We start from the raw sequence: 15,455 nt of genomic DNA on the forward strand, positions 1-15,455 counted from the left end.
GGGCGCCTAGAGCCCATGCTCCACAACAACAGAAGCCATGGCAGTGAGAAGCCTGCGCACTGCAACGAAGAGCAGCCCCCGCTCGCCACAACTAGAAAAAGCCCGTGTGCAGCAACGAAGACGCAACGCAGACAAAAAAATAAATAAAAATTAAAAACAATATAACATTGGGATTTAGGGAAAAACATGAGAGTATGAAGGAAAAAAGTCCCCATAATGCCACCACTCAGAAAAGGTCACTATTTATAATTATTTTTATTTTCAACTCAGACTTCCCACAGATAGTTCATCTGCCTTGGCGGTTATCAGAGATAATACTATTTGTAATAGCATCTACTGAACACATACTGCAGTAGGGGCGGGACAGAGCGGGGCAGGGTGGGCACCGACCCTTAGTGCGAGACCCTGAGCTCAGGGGTTAGAGGTTCCACTCAGTCAGCCTCATGGGGGTCCTGGGGCAGAGAGTGCAGTGGAGGTGGACAGCGGCCTTCTCCCCAGGGCCCTCCAGCCTCAGGCCAGCGGGTGAGCTGGGCTCCTGGGGGACAGGCTGGGTGCTGGGTCTCGCAGAGCTCCAGAGCCCTTGCCATGGCCACCCACTGGCCGGGCCCAGGCCACGAAGCAGCAGTGAACCTCTCCACAGTCCCCGCCTCTGTGACCTAATGGCGGCAGGGTCTCCATGGGTCACAGGCCGTGGGACCCACCCCTGTTTGGGTGGCCTGAGGAGCCCGAGGGCCAGCTGGTTCCCGGGTGCCTGGCTTCCTCAGTGATGAGATCCGTGCAGGGTCTGGGGATCTTGCCCTGAGGACACCGCCAGCTGAGATCTGCCTCCTCAGCCAGGCCTGGGCACTGGTGCGAGGACCGAGACTGGAGGCTGGTCCAACACTCCCAGGCAGGGAACCAGCCCACATAGGGACCCCCCTCCACTTACCAGAGCCTGGACCTCAGAGGGCAAAAGTTGAGCTTTGGGACCTTGCCCTTTCTTGTCAGAAGAGAGAATAACATTTGTTTTGGTGGAGGTTTACAGGAACATCGTGACCTGACTGTGACCTGACCTCAAGAACGAAGGATCGGACACCGAGAAGTCTGCAACAACTAACCATGCCCCTCCTTCACCTTTCCTATAAAAGGGCTTTGCTGAAAGCTTTCAGGGAGTTTGGGAATTTTTAAGGCATGAGCCACCAGTCTCCTTGCATGGGCCTGCGATAAACTTTCCTCTGCTCCAAACTCCGACGTTTTGGTATTGTTTGGCCTCACTGTGCCTCGGGTACACGGACTTGCATTTGGTAACATTACTATTTGCTAGACACTTCTCTTATAGTTTCTAATCCTCATAAAACCTTTATAATAGAGGTATTGCCATCTTTTTAAAAGTTAAGAAATAATTGACGTATAACATTGTATAAGGTTGAGGTATACAACATAATGATTTGATATATGTATTTAGTATTGCCATATGATTACCACAAGAACTTTAGTTATCCATCATCACACATAGTTAAATTTTTTTTTTCCTTGTCATGAGAACTGTTATTTTGATGGCTGTCCTTCCAGCCCCTTCTGGGGCTTAATTCTGACCAGGAACAATAGGACGATGGCTGGGAAGACAGTTGCTTAGTCCCTGAGATAGATACATACGTCAGTTTTAGGGCTTCTTCCTCCTCTCTCCCCAACAACTGCCTCACAATCGGAACAAAAGCCACACTGGCAGACACATACAGGCCTGAGGATTCCTTCTGTGAGATTAACTCTGAAATGTTGAATATATTCATGGTCAATAACTTGCTCTAATGGGATTGCCTTTTGAGCTTTGTAACTGGGCCAAAGGTCACAACACTGCTTCTCTTTTGGTTCTGGAAATACGGCTCAGCCTCTGGGCACGTGGGCTCGTCATTCTCACTCCCCACCTGGGCAGAGCGTGTGTCCTGGTTTGATCTGGTGAGGAGGCAGGAGTCAGCTTTCATCCAGGAGAGCAATTCTGGTGAAACCTGTTCCCCCTGGCCCATTTTCTCAGAAGGCAGCTAGAGGGCTACAAGTGGGGAGCTGCCTGAGGACTCAGCCCAGGCAGGGGTCACTCCTCATGTCTCTGAACCCAGGGTCACGATCCTCTTGGCCATCATAGGTCTTCTCCTGCCTCCAGGAGGGGCTGCCCTTGGCCCTGCCCAGCTCCCTTGTGTCTTCGCTGGGAGAGAATGAGCATCTACAGCTTCCCGCAGGACCTCACTTGAGGTCTCCCTGCCTTCCAGGAAAAGCTCTCTGCTGTCATCTAACACAATACCTTCCGAGGAGGCTGACCATTTCTTTCTACTCTAACTCAGCCCCATTAACAACACAGCTACCATCTGCTGAGTGTCTTCCAAATGCTAAGTGTTGTGTATATAATCTCTATATTTTATCTTACTATTAGCCTTGCTTTACAGATAGAGAATCTGAGCCTAAGTCCTTTGACTTCAGGCACTCAGCTAGAATCAAAGGAAACTGAGTTTGAATCCAATTCTAATTCTTAAGCCCACGTTCATAACCACAGTTATACTGTCACCTTACTTGAAAGCGACCGTGGGCAAACACGAAGACAGGTGTTGCTTACCCTGATCTCCTCGTGCTTGGTCTTGTCCTCTGAAAATCTATTTTCCCGGCAGAGTCTTCTTTTCACCCTTCATTCCCCCAAAGCCCCCAAATAATCCCCACACTCTGGCAGTCCTTCTATTTACAGTGCTCTTCTGACACATTTCATCACCTCTCTCTGTTTTAAACAGACAGAGCACATCAGATCTGTAAGCATACTTGGAGAAGTTCTCACTTTCTAGCAGCCACAGATGACTCCTTTGTGGTCATTCTGGAGCCTCAGATTACACCTTTAGCCCAGGAATTTGCAGAAGACACCCAATTGCAAAGCACTCTGCAAAGCACTCTTACATCTGCCAGCAGGGAGCCAGAGCCTGAAGGGTTTGAGAGACAGCCCAGAGGGGCGGTGCGGAGAGGAAGGCAGTGGGAACATGGGACTCGGGTCTTGGGCCCAGATGATTCCAGAAATGAGGTCTATGAAAAATGACCTTCTGGGATTAACATGAGTGTACATATTTTGCTCCTGGTATGATCAGCTCAATTGGAGTGGTGCTAGACACAAGCAAAACTTCATGGCCCCAGAGGTAATGAACAGAAAGACGTAGAAAGACGTAAAGATCAAAGTACAGCGTCTGTGACTATGGGAACCTGAAACCAGTGAGCTTACGGAACCCAAGTGTATGGGGTAGCTTACGGGATCCAGGTAAGAACTTCAGGGACTTAGACAGGCTCATCCTTCCAATAGGATGCCCTGGCTGGGCATCAGGGTGAAAGTTTAACAACAGGCATGGCCAGGCTGTGGCCCTGGAGTTGGGATGGGCAGTAATCCTCCAGTTCATGGGGGTATTGGAGGGTCCTGGGATAAGGACCAGGGAGCACTCCCTGGAGGGGCTAGAACTGAAGGCAGGGATTATTTGGCAACCAGTGGAGGAGTGTATTTAGACACTTTAATAACCAGAACAGCTGTGCAGGGAGGGTGGCTGGATGGTGGTTTGCTGGGAAGTCACTGCTCAGGCTGCAGACACACCTGGCTCCAGCCTCCTCCCTCACCTCGGTCCCTGGGGCTGGACTTGCCAGGACTCCATTTCCCCCGAAAACTCCTCAGGACAGGGGTATCTTGCCAGCTCATATGGAAAAGAGCTTGACTCTCAGCACTGGCTATTGTGCAATCCAATATTACCCCTTCCCAAACCCTCACTTTAGAGATAGGACTTTGGCGGGGAAGTTGGGAATACAATTCCTTACCCTCCTCTAGTGCGCTGGGCTCTGCTCTACCTGGGGTTGCTGCATCTGTTCTCAACTACCGCCCGCCCCCTCCCCCCACACCCCCCCCCACCCCGTCCCAGCCATACTCTGAGGAAGGTACTGTTATCCTGCTTTGCAGAGGAGAAGACCGAGGTTAGAGAGCTTGCATCTCACATGGGGTCACGCAGCCCAGAAGGGGCGGGGCCAGGACTCAGACGCAGATCCACCTGACTGCAGGGCAGAGCCCTCTCCGTCCACCTGGAGGCTGGCTCTCACCGTGAATTAACCAACTCAGTTAAAAGCTTGCTCCAGGTCATGCACTAGACTAGTTAATAGCAGAGGCAGGAGTAAAGCCCTCAGCTCCCATTTTGGGACTGTCCTCACACCCCAAGAAACTAGCTATCATCACAAATTAGAAGAATATTTAGTTACAGATGGGCTCCCAGGGCCTGGCTCCCAGGTGCGGGGGAGGGTTGGGAGGAGGGTCTGACAATCCTGTTTCAGAAGTGGTTAGGGTCAGACATACCCAAACCACACCAGCGCCTGAGGTCTGGGTGCTGACGAGGGAGGACAACTCCCGGGGAACCTGTGGGAACTCCCCTCCGCGGGGCTTCTCAGGGCAGGCCCGGCTGGCGATGCCACCTCCTCCTCCCTAGAGAGCTGGGTGTATCCATCAGTTCCCTGCAACACCTGTGTCAGAGCTCAGACCAGCCTGGCGATAGCTTCCAGGAGGCAAGGGCCCTCCCTAAAAGGAGAGCATTGGGATGGGAACTCTGTGGGATCCCAGAGCATTTCCCTGCTAGTCTGAGCGGCACCCCAGACCAGGGGTCACCTGGGAGGAGCCACTATGGCTGTTTTCCTTTTTATCACCCAGGCTAGGTGAGAGGTCAGGGCAAGAAATCCCAGCTCTGAGTCATGGACCCTCCAGGACCTGAGAGGGATGGGCACAGCTCTCCATTGCTTCATTCCCGCTTCAAGGTAAGCTCTGTCCCTCTGTGGAGGTTTCTCCTTGCCCAAGCTGCAGGAGACTCAACGAGACAGGAGAGGCAGGAGCACGTGTGGACCAGAGGCTATCTCAGCCCCCTGAGGGCTGTGGAGGAACACAGCCCAGAAGGCAACGTCTATCCTGGCCCAGGCAGCGGGACACCAGGCACCATACAGCATGGGGGTTTCCCTCCTGGGCTCCCTGGAGACTGAGCAGGGTCTCCACCTCCCACCCCAAAGGGACAAGACACTTTCAGGGCATCACTCGCCTCACTCCATGATTTAGTGTGGGCTGGGGGAAGGTAAGGAGGAAGATGTTGCTGCTGACAGCCCTTGCCATGGCATGCCTACAGCAAATTGGAAGACAGAGACGATGGGAAAGCCAAGGCAGAGCTGGTCTAGAGCCCTGGAAACCTGACCCATGAACCTGGGGTGTCTCTGCAAGGCCGTGAGGTCTAGACTCCTGCATAGACCCAGGAGTCTAGACCACAGACCCGGGAGGGGTGCCTCGTGGCCAATGGAGACAGGTTGGCAATGGCACAGATACTCACCGGACACCACACCACACACTCTCCCAGCAGGCAGTTCAAGACGTCCACAAGGTAAATGCCTGCTCACCGTTAGGAGAGGCCAAATGTGACCCGCCCCCAGCAGCGCCGAGCACTGTCCTCCCGGGTGCTGCTGGGCCCAGGAGGTCCCTGAGCCACTGCATAGAGTCTTGTCAAGCCCGTGGGTATCCGCAGCTGGGCCATCCACCCAGGAGCCCAGCCCCAGCTGGGCCAGACCGTGTCCCCCGGTGCCGGGCAGGGGCTGCCCTAGCCGAGGTGCTCCACGTCTCTGGAGTCTGCGGTGCCCCCAGCCCTCCCTGAACCCGTCTCCTGCTCTCAGCTCCGGACCCACCCAGCCCTGCTCCCTCACCTCCAAGGTGCAGGTGGCGGAGGGCCTGCCATCTTCTGCGTGGCTTGGGTGTGGCGGGTGGTGGGAGGCTGAGACAAGCGTCTGCTTCTGCAGCATGGTGTGGCTCTGCCGTTGGGCAGTGAGATGGGGAACTTATACTCTTACTCAGAGCTCCGCCCTCTGGAAGACTCTTGGCAGTGTCTCGGATTCCCCGGGGAGGGGTTTAGGTAGGTAGACAGTTGGGGTTCCTGGGCACAGGCCTCTTAGTATCAAGGGACCCTCAGGGCTTCAGATCCTGGAAATGCAGGGACCAGCAGGGTCAGGGGTCTGCTGCCCAAAGAAGAATGACCAGGCTGTGCACTGCCCCAGAGAATGGCAGGAAGAGGCTGCTGGACCCTCACGACTTCAGGATTAGCCCAGCCATGATTTGGAAAAGCTGTCTCTACGGCTTGTCAAGGTCATGGCTCAGAGGTGCCCCTCTGGGGGATATGCCCTCCCTCCTAATTCTACTTAGCCCCATGGCTCAGTGCCCCAGGAGCTGTAGGCAGGGACCTCAGGAGAGGCAGGGACCATGACCAGGACTCAAAGTTAGAGGATGAAGAAGGAAAGTAATCGCCTGAATCCCTGGTGAGGAGAGAGTCAAGGGCCAGTGGTCCCTGCCCTCCCAGGCAGGTGGAGAAAGGGTGAGCCCAGCCCCTGCCCGGGCTCAGAGATGCTCTCGCCCCATGCAGCTGATCCCTATCTCTGCCCGGGTGGCTGGCTCACTCCAGGGGTCTGGGGAGGCAGCTTTGCTTGCTCAGCTGCGCAGCTGGGAGCTTTGGGAATTTCCTGCCTGAGCTATTGCCTGGGGGCCCACAACCGGCTTTTCCGGCCCATGGATTAAAGTGATTTTATGAAACTAAGGGTGAGATCTGAATACAGGGCTGCTTGGGCTTGAAGGCAGGGATGGAACCTGGTCAGTGGTATCTGTGGGGCCTCTCCGTATGCCAGGTGGAGGACATCCCCACCCTGCTCCTCTCTGCTTGCCAGGCTCTCCAGACGGGGGATGGGGCCTTAGCTTGGACCCCTCCCAGCCTGCCCCCTTCCCTGCCGCTGCCATGGCGCACTGCCAGGGACACAAACAGCATCCGCGCCCCTCGGTGGACTCTACCAAATTCCATTTCGTTCACAGCACTTAGTGAGCACCTACTGCATACATGCTACTAAGAGAGGAAAGTCCAAGCTTGAAGCTGCTGACAGTCCAGCTGGGGAACCAAATGCTTCCAACCCCTCAGAAGCTCAGAGGTCTGAGTCTCCTGTGGTAATGGGGGTATCCTAGAAGGAGCAATAGAAAACCCTTTACATTTGTAAAAATCTGTGGTTTGCAGACCTAATAACTGGCTACGGAGCACAGAAACGGGGAAATGAGTGTCAGCTGGGAAGGGAAAGAGTGGGCATGAGAAGGCTTCGTGGAAGAGGCAGCATCTGAATTGGGTCTTGCAGGAGAGATGGGATTGCAGTAGCTAACGATAGGTGAGAAGGGCATCATGGGAAGAAGGAGCAGTAGGAACAGGAATAAGGAGGCCAGAAAGCAGGCTATGCTCAGGTATGTAAGTGGGCTGGTATCAGAGTAGCGAGTTGTGTGGGAGGAGGTATGGGGGGGAGGAGAGTGGGACACAGAGGGTGGTGGAAGTTGGGCAGAGAGAAGGGAGGTTCTGTGAAGGAACAAATCTGGAAAGATATATTAGGCCCCCATAGTTGTGACCTTTAAAAGGCATACTTTAGGGACTTCCCTGGTGGTCCAGTGGCTAAGACTCTGCACTCCCAATGCAGGGGGCCCAGGTTTGATCCCTGGTCGGGGAACTAGATCCCTCATGCTGCAACTAAATGACCTGCACATGGCAAGGAAGATCCCGTGTGCTGCAACTAAGACCTGGAGCAGCCAGATAAATAAATAAATATTTTTAAAAATTAAAGAAAAATAAAAGGTGTGCTTTAAATTTGGACTTATTCTCTAGGCAATGGGGAGCCATCAATGGTTTTTGAGCAGGACAGTGACATGATCAGAGCTGAAATTTCGGAAGGCAATGGTGATTCATGTTGTAGACAACCCAGCCCACAGCACTACAATGTCCTGAATGTGATGTGGTGAGGCTATAGTGAGGGAAGGGGGACACTCCCCCCAACGGAGGTGTCCTCCTGGTACCCATTCCCTCCACTCCCCCCCACTTCACCATCAAATGGGCCCAGGTCAAGCCCCAAACTCCAAAACATTCCTCAAAGCCTAGAACTTGATCCTCCTCTCACTGAAGGAGCCTAGCCACAAACACCCACCCTACCCCGCTCCATCCATCCTCGGCAGCCTGTGAAAACTCTGGGTCTCCAATCCTTGTATTTCCTCATTGTGCATAAACTCCTCAAGAGCGGGGCCTCACTTTAGCTGAATGAAATCAGATTGAATAGGAAGCTAACAGGAGGTGGGGTGGAAGCTTCTTCCTCCACACCCTCTACACAGCCTCTGACCCAGGTGGGAGCTGGTGCAACAGCAAACAGAGTGGACTCGCCTGCCAGCATTTACTGCCTGGCTCTGAGCTGACAGGGTGCAGTCGGGAGGGAAACAACAAAGCATTTGTGATCTAGTGAGGGGAGCAGAGAGGGCTGAGTTAAGTGGTGAATTGTCCAGTGTGGACTCTAAGTAGGGCAGGAGGGGACAGAGGCCTTGGTGGCAGGAGCTGTGGGAGTGGGCTGGGAAGGTGGGGAGTGCCAGGCATAAGGTAACGTCCAACTATGGGGCGACGGGAGCCTAACCCCCTCCTCTGATCCAGTGTGTCTCTGAATGAACACACAATTAAAGCTACAGCAGTGTTCTTGGTACACAATCTGATGATCCAGAGCTCCTTCATGCGGAAATTCTGAAGCTGTCTCCGCACAAAGTGGAGGGGACTTGGTTTCTTTCTACCCACCGCCCTTTCCTCCCTAATGAGCAGAAAGCCTGAGATCTCCCCAGAGCCCCCCAACCTGCTCTTCTGAGCCTCCACCTCTGACTGTGTCCGGGGGTCTTGTTAACTGGCTCCCATCTAGCAGGGTGACCAGGAGCTGCCTTCACCAGCCGCCTCTTGGTCTCAGGTAACCCAGCATTGGAAAGTACATTCCTCCCAGTGACTCAGCTGACATGACTCCCAGGAGAACCAGCAAGGATGAATTCTTCACCTTTCCTCTTTCAAGATGCCTCGGGTGCCTGTCCCTTCCATCCCACCCCATCAGCAGCATCTGATTCTCAGCCTCTTGCCTCTCACGAGTTTTTGCCCCACAAACCAGGCTGGCCAGGGAGCTTCGTAACCACGCCCTCAACCTGTCATTCTCCTGCTCAACACATCTAATGCTTTTCCATTCTTGCCAACGATTTCTGGATTCCAATACCTTCCAAGCAGAGCCCAGAAACAGCCCTATGTACACATGAAATTTCATTATACAATGAAGGAAGTATTTCAAATCAGTGATGAAACGATGGACTATTCATTACTGGAAAAAGTATTATAGCTTACCATTTGGAATAATATAAAGTTAGTTATAAAGTTAAAATGAACTTCATAACCACACAAAAATAAATTCCAGACAGATTAAATATCTAAACGTTAAAATAACACTATAGAAGGTTTAAAATAAAATATTAGAGAATGATGAGGAAGAGGAGGATTTTCCTAAACAAGGTATAAAACCTAGAAACCAATAGGGAAATGCTGCCAGATTTTTTTTTTAATTTTTAAAAACAATTTATTTATTTTTGGCTATGTTGGTTCTTTGTTGCTACGCACAGGCTTTCTCTAGTTGTGGCGAGCTGGGGCCACTCCTTGCTGTGGTGCGTAGACCTCTCACCATGGCAGCCTCTCGTGTTGTGGAGCATGGGCTCTAGGTGCGTAGGCCTCAGTAGCTGTGGCTCACGGGCCTAGCTGCTCCTCGGCATGGGGGATCTTCCTGGACCAGGGATCGAACCCATGTGCCCTGCACTGGCAGGCAGATTCTTAACCACTGCGCTACCAGGGAAGTCCCTGTTGCCAGATTTAAATACATAGAAAGGGACTTCCCTGGTGGTGCAGTGGTTAAGAGTCCACCTGCCAATGCAGGGGACACACTTCGATCCCTGGTCTGGGAAGATCCCACGTGCCATGGAGCAACTAGGCCTGTGCACCACAACTACTGAGCCTGCACTCTAGAGCCCTCAAGCCACAACTACTGAAGCCCATGCACTGCAACTACTGAGCCCGTGTGCTGCAACTACTGAAGCCCACATGCCTAGATCCTGTGCTCCGCAACAAGAGAAGCCACCGCAATGAGAAGCCTGCGCACCGCAACGAAGAGCAGCCCCCGCTCGCTGCAACTAGAGAAAGCCACGTGCAGCAACGAAGACCCAACACACCCAAAGACAAAACAAAACAAACAAAAAACATAGAAATGTAAAACTGGGGTAAAGCAAAAGATGCCATAAGCACCGTTCTACCTCCAAAACTTATCCCAAATTCCTTCTTCTTAATAAATATCTGTGGATAACAAACCACTCTTAAAAAATAACAGTAAAGAGGAGAGTCTTACCCTGCCTGATACTAAAATAAACTACAAAGTCACACTAACACAAGCAGTAGGGTGTTGGTGCGAGAATAGGACCAATGGAACAAAGTAGAGGGGGCAGAGATAGACCCCGATATTTAAGGGAACTTAACATATGAGAAAATTGGCACCACAAATCAATAGAAAAAGAACAGATTGTTTAAGAGGTGACATGGTCATGAGTGGCTCAGTGTATAATGTAAAATAAAACAGCATCCTCACCTGTCCCCATATAAAAAGATGGGCTGTAAATGGGGTGAACATAAGAAAGGGAAAACTATGAAGTTGGCAGAAGATAACATAGGAGAGTCTATTTGTGGTCTTGGGGATGAGGATTTCTTAAACATCATTTTGAATCCACAAACCACAAGGAAAAAAATTTCTAAATTTGATTACATAAGAATTAAGGGTTTCTGTCAACTAAGAACACAGAGAAACAGTTAATAGACAGCCGACAGAATAACAGAAGACATTCGCATCGCATTTGCAAATCACAAAAGGATTAATGTCTAGTATATAGGAAGAATTCTTACATACTCCACAAGAAAAAGACGGCCATGCCAACACAAAAGTGAACCAAAGATTTGAACCTGCAATATATGGGAGGGGAAACCCAAAAAACTAACAAGCATTTGAGGAGACGCTCGAAATCATTGGTAATCAGAGAAATTAAAACCAAAATGAAATTTCACTGCAGCTATTAAATTGGAAAGCACTGAGAAAGTTGAATAAAGATTGCCTTTCTTCGGGGAGAGAATGGGAAAGGATTTGTGGGTTCAGGGAAGTAACAATCAAGAAGACAAACTCGGGGCTCATGGGCACCTAGGGTGATAACAGGCCATGTCCTCGGCCCTCTGCACTCAAGTGAAATTATTTTCCCTCCTGTTTACCCCAGAGTCACTGCCACTGCTCCAGCCTGAGTCATCACCTCCCTCATCTCAGCTATGGCATTAGCCTAACTGGTCTTCCTGCTTGCACTTTTGCCTTGTTATAAGCCATTCTCTACAGAATCTCCTAAAAACATAACTAGATTATTCGACAGCCCCGGTTAGAACCCTCCCATAGCTTCTGGTGGCTTTTACTTCTCGTCATGGCTTCTCACATTCTACTCCTTCCCTTGAACACAGTTCAGCTTGTGAAGTGGAGATGCTGCTTTATTTCACCCTATATAGGGAGCCACTTGTAGCCATGTCATCTATTAAACAGTGTGTTCTTTTCCTATTGATCCGTGGTGCCAGTTTTATGATATATTAAGTTTCCTTAAATATCAGGGTCTGTCTCATGGCCCTCCATGCCCTGAACGCGGTAAATCCTTTTCCACATCAGGGATTTTTGCGCTTGCCGCTCCCTTGCCCGAAGTCCTTGACTTTCTGCTCTGTGCATAGCTGGCTCTTTCTCCTCTCTCATGGCTCTGCTCAAGTGTCATTTTCTCCAGCAGGCCTGCCCTGACCACCCTTTATAACATGTATGCCTTTCAACCACTTACTTGCTTCTGTGTTTCTCTGGTTATTAATTAAGTTAAATTAGATCAAATCTAACTTAATATATCAGGTATTGATTTATCATGTTCATCTTTTTGCCTCGTTCCACCAGACCGTAACCCTTTTCAGGGCAGGAACATTGCTGGTCTTGTTCATCAACTGGAAACACCTAACGCCCATCAGTAAGAAGACGGTTAGTTATGGTACATTCACCACTGGACCATCACACAGATGCCAACAGGAACAGAGTGGCTACCATCTATTGAATGTTTACAAAGTGACGGGGACTATTCTTCATATCTTGTATTACCTGTGAAGTAGATACTATTATGATCTCATTTTAAAAGCTAATTGAGACATGGAGAGGGTAAGCCACTTCCTCAGAGTCACCATAGTAAGTGACAGGGCTGTGATGCAAATCAGCCTGTCCCAGAACTTCTGGCTCTAACCCTCATACACTCAGCCTTTTGGGAGACGCTACTGCCCTGGAAAATCAAGATTCTCCATTATGTTTTTTAAATGTCTCTTTATGTTCCTGTGTTCATTGATAAAGCTCAATTTCCTAAAACAAACATATAATGAGTAACACAGACATAGAAAACAAACTTATGATTCCCTTAAAGGGAAAAGGGGGTAGGGGAGGGATAAATTAGGAGTTTGGGATTAAGAGATACAAACTATTGTATATAAAATAGGTAAACAACAAGGTCCTGCTGTATAGCACAGGGAACTATACTCAATATCCTGTAATAGACCATAATGGAAAAGAATATGAAAAAGAATGTATATATAAGTATAACGGAATCACTTTGCTGTACATCAGAAACTAACACAACATTGTAAATCAACTATACTTCAATTAAAAAAAATACAGTGAGTAAACACAGTTTTGACAACATAAAGTAAAGCAAATATTATACCCTCCAAGTAACGGGAGATAAAAAAAAAAATCAACCATTGAAGTTAATATGTCAAGATGTCTCAGAACTTCTGGTCAACAGATTAGACGTGACTATTTCATGATGACAAGATATAAAATAAGGATAAATATGGGCTTCCCTGGTGGCGCAGTGGCTGAGAGTCTGGCTGCCGATGCAGGGGACACGGGTTCGTGCCCCGGTCTGGGAAGATCCCACATGCCACGGAGCAGCTGGGCCCATGAGCCATGGCCGCTGAGCCTGCGCGTCCGGAGCCTGTGCTCCACAACGGGAGAGGCCACAGCAGTGAGAGGCCCGCGTACCGCAAAAAAAAAAGAAAAAAAAAAAAAGATAAATATGACAAGAAACGCTCTTTATTCCAACGTAGGTAGTATTTATGTTCCTAATGTTGACAACAGATCCTGCCCTTCTTTATCTTTATAAGCAGATGTTAAAGTCCTACTCAGTGCTTTGTATTCTCAAAGCACTTGTGTCCATAGCTCAACATTTCTCAATCTTGTGAGGTTTCTGCTACTAAAGCTTGTGCCTCTGGTTTCAACTGGATGATAGGTTTTATCGTCCTGACTCTCTCTCACACATAGCAAGACTGCCTGGAGCTTTCTGTACACTGAGTTTGCTCTTTGTCACCAGTCACCTCTGTGAGGATGACATTGTCCAGTTAGTTCAAGCTCTAGATGTTGAAGTTTCACAGACCTGGATTTGAACACTTGTTCTGCCACATGTTAGCTGCATGAACTTGGGTAGGTTTATCCCTCTAAGCCTGAGTTTCTCCATCTGAAAAGCGGGAAGCAAAATAATTACTACCTCATAGGGTGGTTGTGAAGACTAAACGAGATAAAGTCATAGCACATGGCCGGCCCTTAGTTAGCGATGGATTCAATACAAGTGCTATGATCCACAGGACAGCAACCTCAGACACCAAGACGTCATCTGCCCAAGGAGCTCACAACGTACGTTGGGTGAGACAGGAAGGTCATACAAATGGTCTCATATGAGGAGAGGTGTAAAAATATGCTGCTTGGGGATCACAGCCACCCAGGGCTGGGCCAGTCAGAAGAGGCTGCCTGGAATAGGAAAAACTGGAACTTGCCCTCGAAGGAAGGATAAGGACCCAGGAAAGAGCATTTTTGTCTGGTGAAGCAGCATGAGCAAAGGTATGAAGACTCAGAAAGGCTATTAAATAAGGTACCCAATGTCAAGTGTAAGAATCATGATGATTCTTCTGTTGGCAGTGGTGACGCATGAGCAGAGAATATTTAAGAACGAGAGCAAATCCTACTCCTACAGGCAGAACAGGTGGCCGTCGGCACTGCGTGGTTTGGGTGAGCTGGAAGGCAGGCATGCTTCCTTCATCAGCCCAGGGTGGCTCCTTGGTGCAAGCCGTGGCCTGCAAAAGCCCCCTGATAAATAAACGCCTCCCCCTCTTCACCAGCCGGGAGTGGCCGCTGGTCTCGTCCTACCCAAACGCCCTGCAGTCTCCCAGGGCCCCCAGTTCCATGCAGACTCTGCCTCAGCTTCTCTAGCTGTCACTCTGGGCCTGAGGGGACGGTACCCCGGAAGGATAAACATGCATGTCTGTGGAGGAGGAGGAGGAATCCGGAGCAGGGCCTGTGAGTGTCAGAGGGAGACGATGGGAAGCAAGGTTGCAGGCTCCATTCGTTTCTTCATGGCCTCTGGTCACCTGGCCAGAGCAGAGTCCCATCCATCTGTGTTTAGGTCAGGCTAAGTCTACACAGGCAGACACTGCCTTTCTGTCTGGTCACTTTACAGAGATGGAAGGGCTTCCTGCTGGCCTCAAGGCCGGATATGGGCAGAGACCAGGTAGGGCAGGAGTCACCTGGCCATGGAGCCCGCAGGGCGCCAAGTGCCAGCCGCAGGTGGCATTGCTCAGTGGAGGAGACAGCTGATGTGACACAGGTGGAGAACCTTCACTGAGCACTCAGGAAGTGCCCAGCACCGGCTCTAATTCTGGACAGACTGACTCTGAACAGAGATTTCTTGTATGTAAGGAACTCTTTGGTGAGTCTCTCCTGGGAATCAAAGACTTAACAAAGAGTTAAAAAAAAAACAAAAAAACGGATGAAATGTGAACATTTTAACCTGTATGGTTTTGTTTTTGTCCCTGCAATCCTTTTGGTCCTTTCTTCCCTCATACTGGCCCCTGGCCTCTGCTGCCCTGAGGAAGGAGACCGTCTTCAAAATACAAAGAGAAACAGAAGATAAATCTTGGTTTCTACATTTCTCTAGGCCTCAGTTTTCCTGTACATAACAGATATGGAAAAATACATAGGCAGTCATTTATCCTTACCCCACCTCCACCATCCAACAGCTGGCATAACAGCGAGAAACTCTTGGGATCCAGAGCGGAGAGCACGTCTGACCTCTGTGAGATGCAGCCTCACAGATGTGCCCTTTGGCTCCCAGAGAGTAGAGGGAAGAGGCCTGGGCAGACTCATGGAAACTCCGCAAGGCTGCCTGAGGGGCCCTGGAAGTTAGGAGAGCTGTGGGCCTGTGGGCGATGGTGGGGCTGAGTGAACCAACAGTGAGAACTGCTGGGCTGGGGTTGCTGGAGCCTGAGGACCCAGCTCAGGAAAAGCCACATGAGGGCATCTTGGAGGACGGCCCAGTAGAATGATTGCACTTTTGGCAAACTCATCATTTGGTGAATTGACTTATTTTTTTTACTTTAAAAATCAACTTTACTGAGGTATAATTTAACACAATAAAGTATATCCATTTGATGGGTTTTGACAACTATATACAA

General features: G+C 50.0%; 1 protein-coding gene across 1 annotated transcript in view; it reads right to left on the reverse strand.

The window, feature by feature from the left end:
• PLA2G4E (phospholipase A2 group IVE) overlaps positions 1–15,073 on the reverse strand; it is a 52,050-nt gene extending 36,977 nt beyond the window's left edge. Inside the window, exon 1 of the mRNA XM_082836170.1 lies at positions 15,000–15,073. The gene's annotated coding sequence lies outside the window, so the exon portion shown is untranslated. The remainder of the gene's footprint in view (positions 1–14,999) is intronic.
• Positions 15,074–15,455: the final 382 nt, after the last annotated feature.

The sequence above is a fragment of the Leucopleurus acutus genome (genome assembly GCF_964270905.1).
Source record: "Leucopleurus acutus genome assembly, chromosome: 1".
Lineage (NCBI taxonomy): Eukaryota > Metazoa > Chordata > Mammalia > Artiodactyla > Delphinidae > Leucopleurus > Leucopleurus acutus.